This window comes from Microcebus murinus, chromosome 8 (assembly GCF_040939455.1).
Source record: "Microcebus murinus isolate Inina chromosome 8, M.murinus_Inina_mat1.0, whole genome shotgun sequence".
Classification (NCBI taxonomy): Eukaryota; Metazoa; Chordata; class Mammalia; order Primates; family Cheirogaleidae; genus Microcebus; species Microcebus murinus.
In genome coordinates, this window is record NC_134111.1 from 73,431,651 (window position 1) to 73,445,772 (window position 14,122).

Genomic DNA, 14,122 nt, shown 5'->3' on the forward strand with positions numbered 1-14,122 from the left:
GAATCAACCCTGAATGTCTGAGATTTGCTGGGCTGGGGCTCAGGGCACAGCAGAGCCTGTTGGAAGGGGGTGTGGCCAAAGTGGAGCTGGTGTCCAGCCTAGGCACCCAGCAGAGGGGGCAGAACAACAGAGTCCTGGGGAAGCCTTGGCATGCCCAACAGGTTCAGGACAGTTTGACGAACATGGCACCACCCAGAGGAGGGAGGCCAGGCAAGAAGAGAGAACAAAAATATCAGAAGAATCTGATGAGTCATGTCTGAGAACTCCCATAGATACCTGGTGGAGATTTTGTTGGGATCTGAGGGCCAGAACCTGCAAGCATGGATTGCAGATGTACAATTGCATCTAAGTGGGAAGTTGGACATAAAAAACACTTAATTAGCATGGAAATCCAAAAAAGATCTCTCAAAAGGTACTTCCAATTCCACACTTGAGCTAGCCAAGAACAGTTGTCTTGACTCCTTAGAAAACTGGAAGGTGCCTGATAGAGACAGGCTGTCATAGACTCATCTCATTCCCACAAGTCCGTCGCTAACACAGCTGGACAGGTGTGTGACCATGACTCCAGGTGCTTGTGAACGACTCCAGCCTGGGTCTGGAGTACCCACCTCAGTACAAAGCTGTTATTTTCATTTGGGAGTCAAGAGTGAAAACAGTAAATATTTGAAATACCTGGAGAATCTGTTCAAAACATAAATTCCTCAGGGCTCACTCTTGATCTACTGAATCAGAATTCCTAGTAATGGGATTGAGAATGAGTGTGGGACCCCAGATCATTCTACCATGCCCAGCCTGCCCTCTTCCTTACCCTGGTGGAGAATTAGTTCTATTTATTGCTATAATGTGCTATTATCCAAGGAGAGGGAGTAGCAAGGGGAGAGGAAGGGAGAGAATAGATTCATGAGAAAAAAGTCAAATCATGTCAAAATAGGAAGAAAGTTTATATGTATTTTATAAACACAATCTCCAAAATGTATTTTCCTATACAAATACATATGTCAGAAATACATTTCGTTTTTTCTCATTTCTTTTTTCGGGCTTGGTGAGATATATTGGTTGAGTTTATATGTCTATTCATTGGCCTATATTTTGTCATTAGCCATGAAGTCAAAGTCATTATCTCAAATTTACAAACAAGGAAGCTAACAGACACTGGAGGAAAAGTAAGGCATTAATGTTTACACAACCAGAAAGTGGTGGAATTGGCTTGGAACACACCTCTGCCTGATTTTTAGGACTCTATAGTATAAACACAAGAACAAAATGAATAACCCAGGAGAAAATATTAAAAAGAATAGATTACTGAAATTAAAACAACATCCAGAGACTATTCAGAGAAGCCTGAGGTCGTGTCTGAGGGTCACCATTTTCTCAGCAGAGTAGACTCTGAGGCCCGGCTCATGCAGAGAGTGAGGAGAGGGAGGTCCTGGGACAGGAAGCAATTTCTTTGAGCTTTTGCAACAGTGAGAGGCAGATCCAGGCTGCACACTGCTGGGGTTTGTCTCCTTCCAAAGTCTCTGTGCTTTCTCTGACTTCAGCGACAGCATCCACTGTCTTTGCTTTGTGCAGTATTGTTGAATCAAACCCTGATATTATGCCTTTCTTGTTAAGTACCCTCCTTGAAAAGTAACTTTGTCACAATTAATTTGATAGATGCTGGAGACACCACAGTTTTTTGCATTAAACTAAATTGTTTCCACTTCTCCACAGTCATCTCTTTGCCTCCAAACCGTGCTCCCCAGAGTCCCGGGTTAGTTAGGACCCGTGATCTGTCACCCCCACTCCCACCCCGCCTTAATTATCTTTTTAAAAAGAGGTCTCATTTTTTTCTCCTGGGGATTTTGGCTGCTGTTTGATTCTGAAAGAACACCATAGGGAAAACAAATTTTCCACTACTACCAACTTAAGCCTTCTGTAAACCAAGCACAGAGCACACGCTCACCTTCTCTGGGCCGGCATACATTCATATTCCCAGCGCGCCCACTGGCTTCCCAATGCTGAGTGCCTGCTGCCCATCCGGAGTCTCTCTCCACGTGCCATCTGTGTGACAGTAACAATGCTTTCCCTGCCACGGTCTCATAATAGAAACGCCATCCAAAACACCCTAAAGAAAGAGCCCACAGATGTTCAGGAAAATACACAATAATCCTTGGCTGATTAATTTAATATCCTTTGGAGACACTCTATAGATCACTAGGCTGCTGTTTTATTCTGGAAGCCATAACTTCCACCATTCTAGCCCCTACACTGTTTCATTTCGATTCATCTCAGGGCAAGGCAGATGATACCCTCCACACAGGAACAAAAGAGCTAAGCCATATATTATTGCCTCCCTGATATGAGTGTCAGTGCCTAGAAAGATGCCTTTAGTAGCAATGTTGAAATGACACATGGAAGGACAAATGATGTGGGGAGTTTGTAAACCATTTCACATCTTGCCAAATGACTTTGTGTATTTGTGATTTTTTTTTTTAAAAGATAACTTTTTATTTCTATGTTATGTGTTTACTGTGTTTGTCTAGAAAATGAACCTTCCCACTTTGGCTCCCAATAAAATAAGCAAAACAAGTATCTTCTAAAAATCTGATAAAAATACTGAATTGTGTATTTGTTTTGTTCCTTCATTTAGTGTGTATGTCTATAGCACGGGTTCACAAACTTTTTCGGTAAAGGGTCAAAGAATAAATATTTTAGCCTTTTTAGGCCATATGGTTTCGGTTGCAACTAGTCAACTCTGCTATTGTAACATAAAAACATAGACAATATGTAAACAAATGAGCATGGCTGTGTGCCAATAAAACTTTATTGACAAAAACAGGCAGTGGGCCAGATTTCATCTGTGGGCTGTAGTTTACTGACCCCCTAGTGAACACCATTTAGAGTATAAGCTACATAAGGACAAAGGAATCCTCTAACATATAGTGTGCTAATGACTGATGGGGAAAAAAATGGCTACCGTTATTGAGAACTTATTATGTGCGAGGCGTTGTGCTAAGGATATACAAACATTGTCTAATGTGGTGGGTGTCATATCTCCATTTTGCAGATTGAGAAACAAGGCTTAGACAGTTAAGTAACTTTTCTAAGATCACCCAGTTAAGCAGTGGAGCTCTGTGACCTGCCTTTCCAACAGCTAGCGGACAAGACACTGAGGCACTGGGCTGCATTGGTGTTGCACCACTTATGAACTAACTGGGCTCAGGACCCCAGTGATGGTGATGGTGCCCTCAGCTTCATATGAGAGCTGAGATGCTAAGCAGTCGTGGGGCAGGAATTGTGACCGGCGTCCCTTATGCTTCCCCAGAGCTGTACAGAGAAGTGGCTCGAGTGGGTGTGCTCAGGAGCCTGAGTGCCCAGGTGCAGAGCTCAGCCCTGCTATTCATCAGTGTGTCTGCACAGGCTGGCTAATGTCTCTGCATTCAGTTTCCTCATCTGCTAAATGCGGAAAGTGATCTTACGACCGGTAGGGTTTTTGTGCAGATAAAGGAGTCATACATGTGAGACGCTTACAACAGTGCAAGACGAGTGTCATTATTTTAACATGAAAGATAGGTCATGGCGAAAAGAGGCTGCTTGTACCTGTGGCTGGCTGACAAGATCTGTGGTCAGAGAGGTCAGGTAAGGGAGAATTGGAAGGAAGAAAAGAGGAAAAGCAATGGGAAAGATGAAGGTGGAAGATAAAGAGTGGTAGAATTATACATACATGACATGAGTGTGGTAAGGGCAGAGACACTTCGTGCACATAATGATAATATTTGTAAAGTGAATTAAAAATGAATGTCCTTACAACTCATCCCTGGGCATATTTGATATGTTTCTTTCCATGATTTTACATCTACCTCTTTCCCCTTCCGTGTGTTCTACAGATGCTTCATATATTTTTTCCAGCCTTTCATTTAGTATTAAAATAATAATCACTTGAGCTCCACGCACAGTGAATGAAGGAGGGCCAGTCCCTTCTTAAATATTTCCGAGAGCCCTGGGGGCAAGGCTGCGTGTCCCCCCAGCTGTGCTGGCTGTGTCCTCACCCTTTGCTCTGGCTGCCCCGTGCCCTCGCGGGGCACCTCTTGTGGGTGCTTCTCCAGGCTCCTGCTGGGCTGCATCCGCTCGTGCAGAGTGCAGGGACTTGCTCCTCCCGACGTTCCACAGCCCTGCTGGCGCAGGCAGTCACGTTTAACAGACTTTCAATGTCTTGAGGGTCACACTAGGGAATTTCAACGAGGAAAAGGAAACCTATGACAGTATCCGACAGCTGTGCCCAGTGACCATATATATCCCACTGGATGTCTCTTTTCTGAAACCCAGACTAATTGCTGCTACCAAGAGGAAAATGCCAGTAGACAGCATGATGGTGACAACTGAGTCAGACTGTAAGCTCTGTAAAGGCAGGGCTTGTGTCCGTGTTGCTTGGTACTGTCTCCCTTCATCTGACACAGTGCTTTGGCACACAGTGGAGGCTCCCTGCATGCTGTCACGTGGATGCATGGAGGAACACGACCCACAGGGACAGCAGGCTTTGGTAATATTACACAGATTACTTTTTGCAGTTGGGTTTGGATTATTCTGCTGGCTCGGAGCTTCCCCACGGCCAGGGGCCTAGGCACCTTCCCCTCCCGACAAATCCGTAACATACACAAATTTCCACTTCTGTCCTGGAATTCAGAAATGCCTCCAGTTGTAAAAATACCATCTTTTCATTTCCAATACGATATACTATTGGATATACGTTGGATATACTATTTTACATAGTCAAGATCATTGTGTATCCATTGTTCTGTATCCTATTTTCACTGCCCCTCTGCCTTTGAAATTGTTTGTCAACACGATGTTTAATGACTGCATAATATACCATAGAATGTGGTAGATGTATACAACTTGCTCAATAATTCTTCTCTCATTGTATATTTTGCTCTTATAAATAATGCTGCAATTAACATTCTTATAGTTGAATCTTTGTCCATAGTTTACACTATTTCTTTAAGATAGATTTCTGGGAATAAAGTGATCAGATCAAAATATACGAATATTTGTTGCCAAATAATATTCATATATTTGTACTTCTTGCCAAATTGCTGTCCAGAAAGATTGTCCAAATGTATACTCTCCACATAATGTATAAATGTGTTTATTTTATCAAATCACCCTCAGTATTATCATTATTTAAAAATCTCCCATACCATGCTCGTGGATCAGCAGACTCAATATCATTAAAATGTCTATACTACCCAAACTGATCTACAGATTCAATGCAATACCTATTAAAATCCCATCAGCATTCTTCACAGATATAGAAAAAAAAATTTTATGCTTCTTATGGACCCAAAGAAGACCCCGAATATCAAAAGCAATTCTAGGCAACAAAAACAAAATGGGAGGCATTAATATGCCAGACATCAAACTATACTACAAAGCTGTAGTAATTAAATCAATATGGCATTGACACAAAAATAGGAATATTGACCAGTGGAACAGATGTGAGAATCCTGATATAAAACCATCCTCATATAGCCATCTAATCTTTGACAAAGCAGACAAAAACATACGCTGGGGAAAAGAATCTCTTTTCAATAAATAGTGCTGGGAAAACTGGATAGCCACCTGTAGAAGGCTAAAGCAGGACCCACATCTTTGACCTCTCACAAAAATCAACTCAAGCTGGCTAACAGACTTAAACCTAAGGTGTGAAACTATTAGAATTCTAGAGGAAAATGTTGGAAACACTCTCCTAGACATCGGCCTAGGCAAAGAGTTTATGAAGAAGTCCCCAAAGGCAATCACAGCAGCAACAAAAATAAATAAATGGGACATGATCAAACTAAAAAGCTTCTGCACAGCCAAAGAAACAGTCATGAAAGTAAACAGACAACCTACAGAATGGGAGAAAATTTTTGCATCCTACGCATCCAATAAGGGGCTGATAACTAGAATATACTTACAACTCATGAAAATCAGCAAGAAAAAATCAAATAACCCCATTAAAAAGTGGGCAAAGGACTTGAACAGAAACTTTTCTAAAGAAGACAGAAGAATGGCCAACAAACATATGAAAAAATGCTCAACATCTCTAATCATCAGGGAAATGCAAATCAAAACCACAATGAGATATCACTTAACTCCAGTGAGAATGGCCTTTATCAAAAAGTCTCCAAACAATAAATGCTGGCGTGGATGCGGAGAGAGAGGAACACTCCTACACTGCTGGTGGGACTGCAAACTAGTTCAACCTCTGTGGAAAGCAATATGGAGATACCTTGAAGTGATACAAGAGAATCTACCATTTGATCCAGCAATCCCATTGCTGGGCATCTACCCAAAAGATCCAATGACAGTCTACAAAAAAGACACCTGCACTTGAATGTTTATAGCAGCACAATTCATAATTGCAAGGCTGTGGAAACAGCCCAAGTGCCCATCAATCCAAGAATGGATTAATACAATGTGGTATATGTATACCATGGAGTACTATTCAGCTCTAAGAAACAATGGTGATATACCACATCTTATATTTTCCTGGTTAGAGCTGGAACCCATACTATTAAGTGAAGTTTCCCAAGAATGGAAAAGCAAGCACCACATATACTCACCAGCAAATTGGTATTAACTGAGCAGCACCTAAGTGGACACATAGGTACTACAGTAATAGGGTATTGGGCACGTGGGAGGGGGGAGGGGGCAGGTATATACATATATAATGAGTGAGATGTGCACCATCTGGGGGATGGTCATGCTGCAGACTCAGACTTGTGGGGGGAGGAGGGGAATGAGCATTTATTGAACCCTTAAAATCTGTACCCCCATAATATGCCAAAATAAAAGAAAATCTCTATTAATCAGATAGATAAAAAAATAGATTATCAGTGTTACAGGTTGAGTAATCCCTTATCTGAAATACTTGGGACCAGAAATGCTTTGAATTCTGGATTTTTGGATTTTGGAATATTTGCATATACATGATGAGCTATCTTGGGCATGGGACCCAAGTCTAAAATATCCAATTTATTTATGTTTCATATACACTTTACATAGCCTGAGGATAATTGTATGCAATGTTTTTAATAATTTTGTGCATAAAAGTTTTAACTACATTTTGGCTGCACCCTGTCACATGAAGTCAAGTGTGGAATCTTCTGCTTGTGGCATCACGTGGGCACTTAGAAAGACTTGGATTTTGGAGCATTTCAGATCAGGGATGCTCAATGTGTATTTTACAATATGCTCTTTTGATAACTATTGAGTCGAAAGAATTTTTTAGAAGTCAGGTTAGCAGTTATTGTTTCCAGCAATACCAGGTACTCCAACTGTTAATATGTATAAGCTTTCTGTGTAGAATTTCCTTTAAGACCAATACCCTTGCTGCTGAACAGAAGGCCATGATGGATTATGCAGCCCAATCTCTGCCATATGTTTGCTGCTTATTATTAAGCCCAACTACTGAGCAAAGAGAGACATAATTAGCCTTTTTGGGAATTATTTTAAACCTTCAGCAGTAAAAGGCCTAAAGTTGATTTATTTCCCAGAATCTATCTGTATCTGATGCCTTTTTAAGTCTAGTCAGACTAAATGACCAGTCATGATTTCAACCTTCTACAAAGGAGTTTCTCGAGTTCTAGGAGATGGTCAAAAATAATCACCTTAGTGCCTTTGCCCATCTCTAAGGTATCAGTTGAAGACAAAAGATTGAGTCATTTGAAAAGAGACAGAACCACTGGGGCACTAACAGAGACAACACGAGTTGAATTTATCTTCAATTGCCAGAGGTTGAGACTGAGGCATTGAGCCCTGGGCTGAGAGAGCTGTGAGCTCAGCTGAGGGGACTCGGCGTTTGCTGCTCAGGTGGAAATCAGGAGAAGGTACACTCTGTAGTAAAGATGCACGTCCTTTTGTGGACTGACTAAACAAGAAAACTGCTTCTGCCAGTGATTATCCTAGGCCAGACTTAAATCTGTGCTTCCAAAATAAAGGCAAGTCTGATGTTAAAGCTGTTCTACACATTCTTGTGCTTCCAAAGACTTTATTGTTTTGCAATGATGGGAACGAATTTTCACTCCCAGAGCACTTGGAAGCACATTGTAATTCCCATCCTTACTCTCCACCCAAATTGTTGTCTCGATGACTTTGCTCATTTGTGCTGTTATTCATCGGTGGCACATTTGGAAACAAGATCCTGAGGTTGTCACGGGTCTGCACGTATTTACATAGTTTTCAAATGCCAAAATGATAAATACTGTGCAGATGTTCCACAGGACAGTAACCCCGTCTGCCTTTGGCAGTTTCACACGCAAACGACGGAGCATATCAGCTCTAGAAATAGACAGTGCTGCATGAGCTCATTGACTTTTCTTTTCATGCAAAAGTCAAGGGGCCAAGATTAATTAAAACCAGGAGCTTGTTACTTTTAAAGATAACATGATAACCATTCCAAAATGTTCCTCATTTTTGCAATCCCAGCAAGTTGGGGTAAGCCAAAGAGTGAGAATATAAAAACTGCCTGGTAGAAGTCTACAGCCAGGGGTCATGCCTATTTGTATTTCCATGCAATTATTCATTGGGCAAATGTAGTATGTATGCATAACTGAATGAATGTGCAAATGAATGAATGATTGGAATAACTTTTTCAGTTCTTCAATGACCCAGTTTATGATGCAGCGTGTTAGCTCTGCTCCCATGCTCCCACCCACAGCCCTAGCTCCCACATAGGAAGTATTTATTAGGTGCTTAGCCCTGTGTCAAGTGGTCCTGATGCCTCTTCTTGTGCATTCTTCATGATGACACTGTGAAGTAGGTATTTCTTCTCTGTCTCAGAAATGTGAAGCCTAAGACTTAGGGAGGAAGATGTGAAGTGGCAGAACCAGGATTCAAACCCAAGTCTGCTGGATTGCAAAGCCTGTGTTCTCAACCCACATCTGAGACTGCCGCTTATTTAACAAGAGGTCACATTCACTTAAAGGTCACCATCTTTTCCAGGTCTCCATTATAATTTTCCTGGCCACTGAATCTAGATTTGGAAGGCTCCTGAAAGACCACGTGGCCCATACACCCTCATTTTGCAGGTGGGAATCGGTGGTCCCTCAGCTGCCCTGTGGAAGTGAGGTGCAAGTCAGACACATGTCAGCTAACATCTAATCCAACACTCATCGTCTTGCAGATATGGTCAAAGCAGGAATCATAGGAATGAAATAACGAATTTCGATTGTTTCATCATTTCTAAAAATCACCTAAATTGACACCATGATAGAATCATCCTTGAGCACATAACTCCCACGATAAAAATAAACATTAAGAGGACAGATGTATGAGAAGTACTTTCACTTGAAAACATCATTAAAATGGTGAGAACATGGTGAACTTACTAATTGCACAATATCTTCCACAAATATTTGAATATGGCCTTTAAAAAAAATATCGATGTGTGTGCTGCCTATGAGTTCTTGACGGTGGGAGAAACTGATGGTATGTCACTGGTTAAAGCTAAAAGCAGGATGAACATGGACAACGTCAGTCTTCAATTCCTGCTAACTCATCACTCTAAACTATTTTAATGGATCTTTTCCCCCTCCGTTTCTTCCTGCACAATTGATGCCCTCGACACCCTTCTGTGGGACCAATTCCCTCTGCTTCCCCATCAAGCTCCTTCCCTCTGGTCCTGCCCCTGCAGTTTCTCCACCGCATCACCACCAGAGTGGTTTGTCTAAGTGCAGCCTAATCATGTCCACTCCTCTGCTCGGGACCTCCACTGGCTCCTCCCTGGTCACAGTTCTTTTGTATTGCTTTCTCCAACCTCATCTCTTTCCTCTCTTGCCTCTCTCCTTACATTCCAGAAACACTTATACCCGTAAAGACTCATCACCTAGAAATAGCCATGCGTGAAATTCTTGGGCAGTTTATCCACTGTACCCCAAAGTTACTGATTACACAAGAAGACTGGACAGGATCTCCAGGCCTCCCTCCAGCGCCTGATTCTATCACTCTGGGAGAACACACACAACACCCAGCCACCAAGATGCTTCAGTCTATAAGCTGATGGAAGAGGCATGTTAGCTTTAAGGAAAACTAAGAAGGAATTTCTCAAAGAGGATTTAAAAAGTACAATGAATACTCTCCACCTTAATGCTGAGCCCAAGTCCCATGATGACAGCCCTCGTTTGTCTGCTCATGAATCTGCCCAATGGTGTGAGCCAAACGGCAAAGAACCCACGGGCAAGCTCTTCAGGAAATGATGTAGTAAACTGTGGTGGCTACTCATTTTGCCAGTTTAGAAAGTTCTCCTACCCAGGGTTGCCAGGTTAAATATAGGACATATTTTTATTTGCCAAGTCTGGGAAGCCAACTCCCCATCCACTTCATTTTTTTGGTTAAAAGATACCATCTTCTTGGCCACAGGTAAATATGTGCCCAATTCCTATTCCAATAGAAACTGGTCCAGGTCATGTACCTACAACCCAACCAGTGCCAGAGTCATTTCTTGGGGTGGAAATGTGCCCTTTTGGCTGTTTGTGTTTGCTAACCTGGGATTTCTGGTAGCCACATCCTTTGTTACAAAATAATGAGATCAAAAACCAAAGAGAAGCAGAGATAGCAGTGAACAAAATGGGCGCAGAGAACACTGGCAGCTTTGAGTCCCCAGTTAGAGTTTCTCGGGCTCTGGTTCCCGCAGTGTGTCCCTGTCATGGTTACGGGAGTTGGTACATTCCTTTTTACCCCATTAACCCAAGTGGACTTAGCTTTCCGTTACATGTTCCTGAAAGAGCTCCTGGCTCATATGTAGAGAATTCTGTTCCAGGCTTTATGTTTTCCCTAAATTACGTGTGTGGAGCAGGGAGAGCACACAGGGTAGAGGGCAGGGGGACGGGCACAGTCCGCCCCTGTTAGCCACCTACAGAGTGGAGAATCATTTGCGGCAAAAAATTGAATCCCAGCCTCCTTTCTCTCTGTTTTTGGATAGTCTTCTTCCCACTTCTCTTCATCATAAAATCAAAGACCCTCATTTTACAGATGAAAAATTGTAAATAAGCAGAAATTAAATAACTTGTCTTAGGTCATATGGCTAAAACCCAGGTTTTGAATCAATTATTATGTATTGAGGTTATAGAAATTAATTTTAATATAAACCTAAGGTAATAAAAAATGAGAAAGACAACTTTTACGTCTAAAAATCTAAGGTGGTCATTTGGGAAATGTAAATGCTTCTATTGCTTTTATGATTATTGATTGTAGCAAATCGCAGATTGGAAGGATTGATTGTCTCTTAATCATTCTCTTGGCAGTTATGTCTGTCATATCCTCTTTCTTCTGCTATCAGACCCTGTTGCTTTGGGAACTGGGCTGGGAACATGACCCAGCCTGGTCAGTCATGGAACTTGATGTCCATGGCCACAAGGGTGGGTCCAGAAATGGGTAGGTTATTGCCTGAGAAAGAAAGAACCAGTGATTAAAGGGTAATATAATTAGACTCCTTTCCTGAGATTTGCTTTTTATTAGATGTGATGGAGAGCATGTTTCCCTCCCTGGCTATTGCACTTGGAGGATGTATATCTGGAATACTCTGCACCCATTTCTCCTACCATATGGGAAAAAAAATTGTCTTCAGTTGGAGGAAAGAAAAACCAGTAAAAAGGGAGAAGCAGAAACAAGTGAAGGCTTGCTCTTTATGACTTTCACATCCTGAGCACAGATTTATCGCTCCCCTTTCTCCCTCTATGAACGCCAAAAGACTCGTTTTACCAAAGTTATTTTGATGCAAATTTCAGGCACTGAAAAACTAAAGGAGTAGTTTGATTGTATTTGTGACACTACTTTTCTTTGTTGACATGGATCATTGTAAGTTGCCTGCTTGTAACTGTCAAAGTTAATAACAATCTGGCAACACCTTTAGACAGAAAATCTAAATTCAATATGCGTTTAAGGGGATAAGTTATAGCAACCTCACACAATATTCGAAAATAAAATTTCAGTATAGACTTTAATGTAAAAAAAACCTCCTTAAATCCCATGTATACTAGCTACAGAAAATAAAATATTTAGGATTGAATTTAACCAAAAAGGTGAAAGACTTGGACTCTGAAAACTATTAAATGTTGATGAAAGAAATTGAAGAAGACACAAATACATGGAAAGACGCCCTGTGTTCATGGATTAGAAGAATTAATATTGTTAAAATGTTGATACAACGCAAAACAATCTATGGATTCAATGCAATTCCCTATCAAAATTCTAATGCCATTTTTCATAGAAATAGAAAAAACAATTCTAAAATTCATATGGAACCACAAAAACCTCTGAATAGTCAAGAGAATACTGAGTGAAAGAACAAGCCAGAGGCATCACATTACCTGATTTCAAACTATACTACAAAGCTATAGTAATTAAAATAGCATTGTAGTGTTATAAAAGAAACACATCGACCAATGGAACACAACAGAGAGCCCACAAATGAACCCATGCATGTACAGGCAATTGATTTTCAACAAAGGTGCCAAGAATGCACAATGGGAAAGGACAGTCTTTTCAACAAATGGTGTTGGGAAAACTGGATAGTCACACACAGAAGAATGAAATAGGACCCTTGTCTCATAGTATATACAAAAACTAACTCAAAGTGGATTAAAAACTTCAAGATAATACCAGAAACTGTAAAACTACTAGAGGAAAACATAATGGAAGAACTATACAATGTTGGTCTGGGCAATGATTTTTTTGATTTGGCCTTAAAAGTATAAGCAACAAAAGCAAAAATAGACAAATGGGATTATATCAAATTAAACACTTCTGCACAGAAAAGGAAACAATTAACAGTGTAAAGAGACAACCTACAGATTGGGAGAAAATATGTGTAAGCCATACATCAAATAAAAGGTTAATATCCAAATTATATAAGGAACTCAACTCAATAGCAAGAAAACAAAAGCCCAATTAAAAAATGAACAAGCAACTTGACATTTCTCAAAGAAGACATACAAATGCCCAATAAATACACAATCAAATGCTCAACATTGCTAATCATTAGTGAAATGCAAATTAAAATAATAGTGAGCTATTATCTCACCCCTGCCAGAATGCATATTATAAAAAAATATGAAATATATGTTGGTGAGGACGTGGAGAAAAAGGAAACCCTTGTACACTGTTGGTGGAAATGTAAATTAATACAGCCAATATGGAAAACCATATGGCAATTCTTCAAAAAGCTAAAAATAGAATTACCATATAATCCTGCAATCTCACTTCTAGGTATTTACCCAAAAGATTTGAAATCGGTTTGTCGAAGAGACGTCTGCACCCCCACGTTCATTGCAGCATTATTCACAATAGCTAAGTGTCCATCAAAGGATGGATGGATAAAGAAATGTGGTATGTATACACAACGAAATACTATTCAGCCTTGAAAAAGAAGGAAATTCTGTCATTTCTGACAACATGAGAATTGGAGAACACTATGCTAAGTGAAATTAGCAAGGCACAGAAAGACAAATACCACATGCTTTTATTTATATGTAGAGTCTAAAACAATAAAACTCATAGAAGCAGAGAGCAGAATGGTGATTCCAAAGGCTGGGGGCTGGGGGAAATGGGGAGATGATAGCCAAAGGGTACAAAATCTCATACAGAAGGAATAAATGTGGGGTTTTTTTGAGATCTATTGCACAATGTAGTGAATATAGTTAATAATAGTGTATTATACATTTCGAAATTGCTAAAGGTAAATTTCAAATGTTCTCACCACAAAAATGGTATTTGAAGTGATGTAGTTTAAGTAATCCACATTGTATTCAAAAATCATAATATCACTTTGTACTTTATAAATATATGCAGTTACAAATTGTCAATTTATAATAAAATTTAAAAAATAAATTTAAAAGATTTGGTGATAGGTGCAACACTAAATAGTTCCATTTTTAAAAACTCCTAAAGCTACAAAAAATAGATAAGAAATTTTAGAATATGATCTTAGGGTAAGGAAGGACTTCATAAGTAAATCTAAAACCCAGAAACCATGAAGAAAAATACTGACATATTTGACTGGGGAAACATTTAAAATTGTTGGAATATAAAACTTGCCGTTAACAAAGTTAAAAGACAAGTGACGGAATGGAATAATATGTTTGCAAAATACATAATTTATACT

General features: G+C 40.2%; 1 pseudogene; it reads right to left on the reverse strand.

Moving 5' to 3' along the window:
- Window positions 1-4,024: 4,024 nt before the first annotated feature.
- Window positions 4,025-14,122, reverse strand: part of LOC105856898 (heterogeneous nuclear ribonucleoproteins A2/B1 pseudogene) — a 43,319-nt pseudogene continuing 33,221 nt past the window's right edge.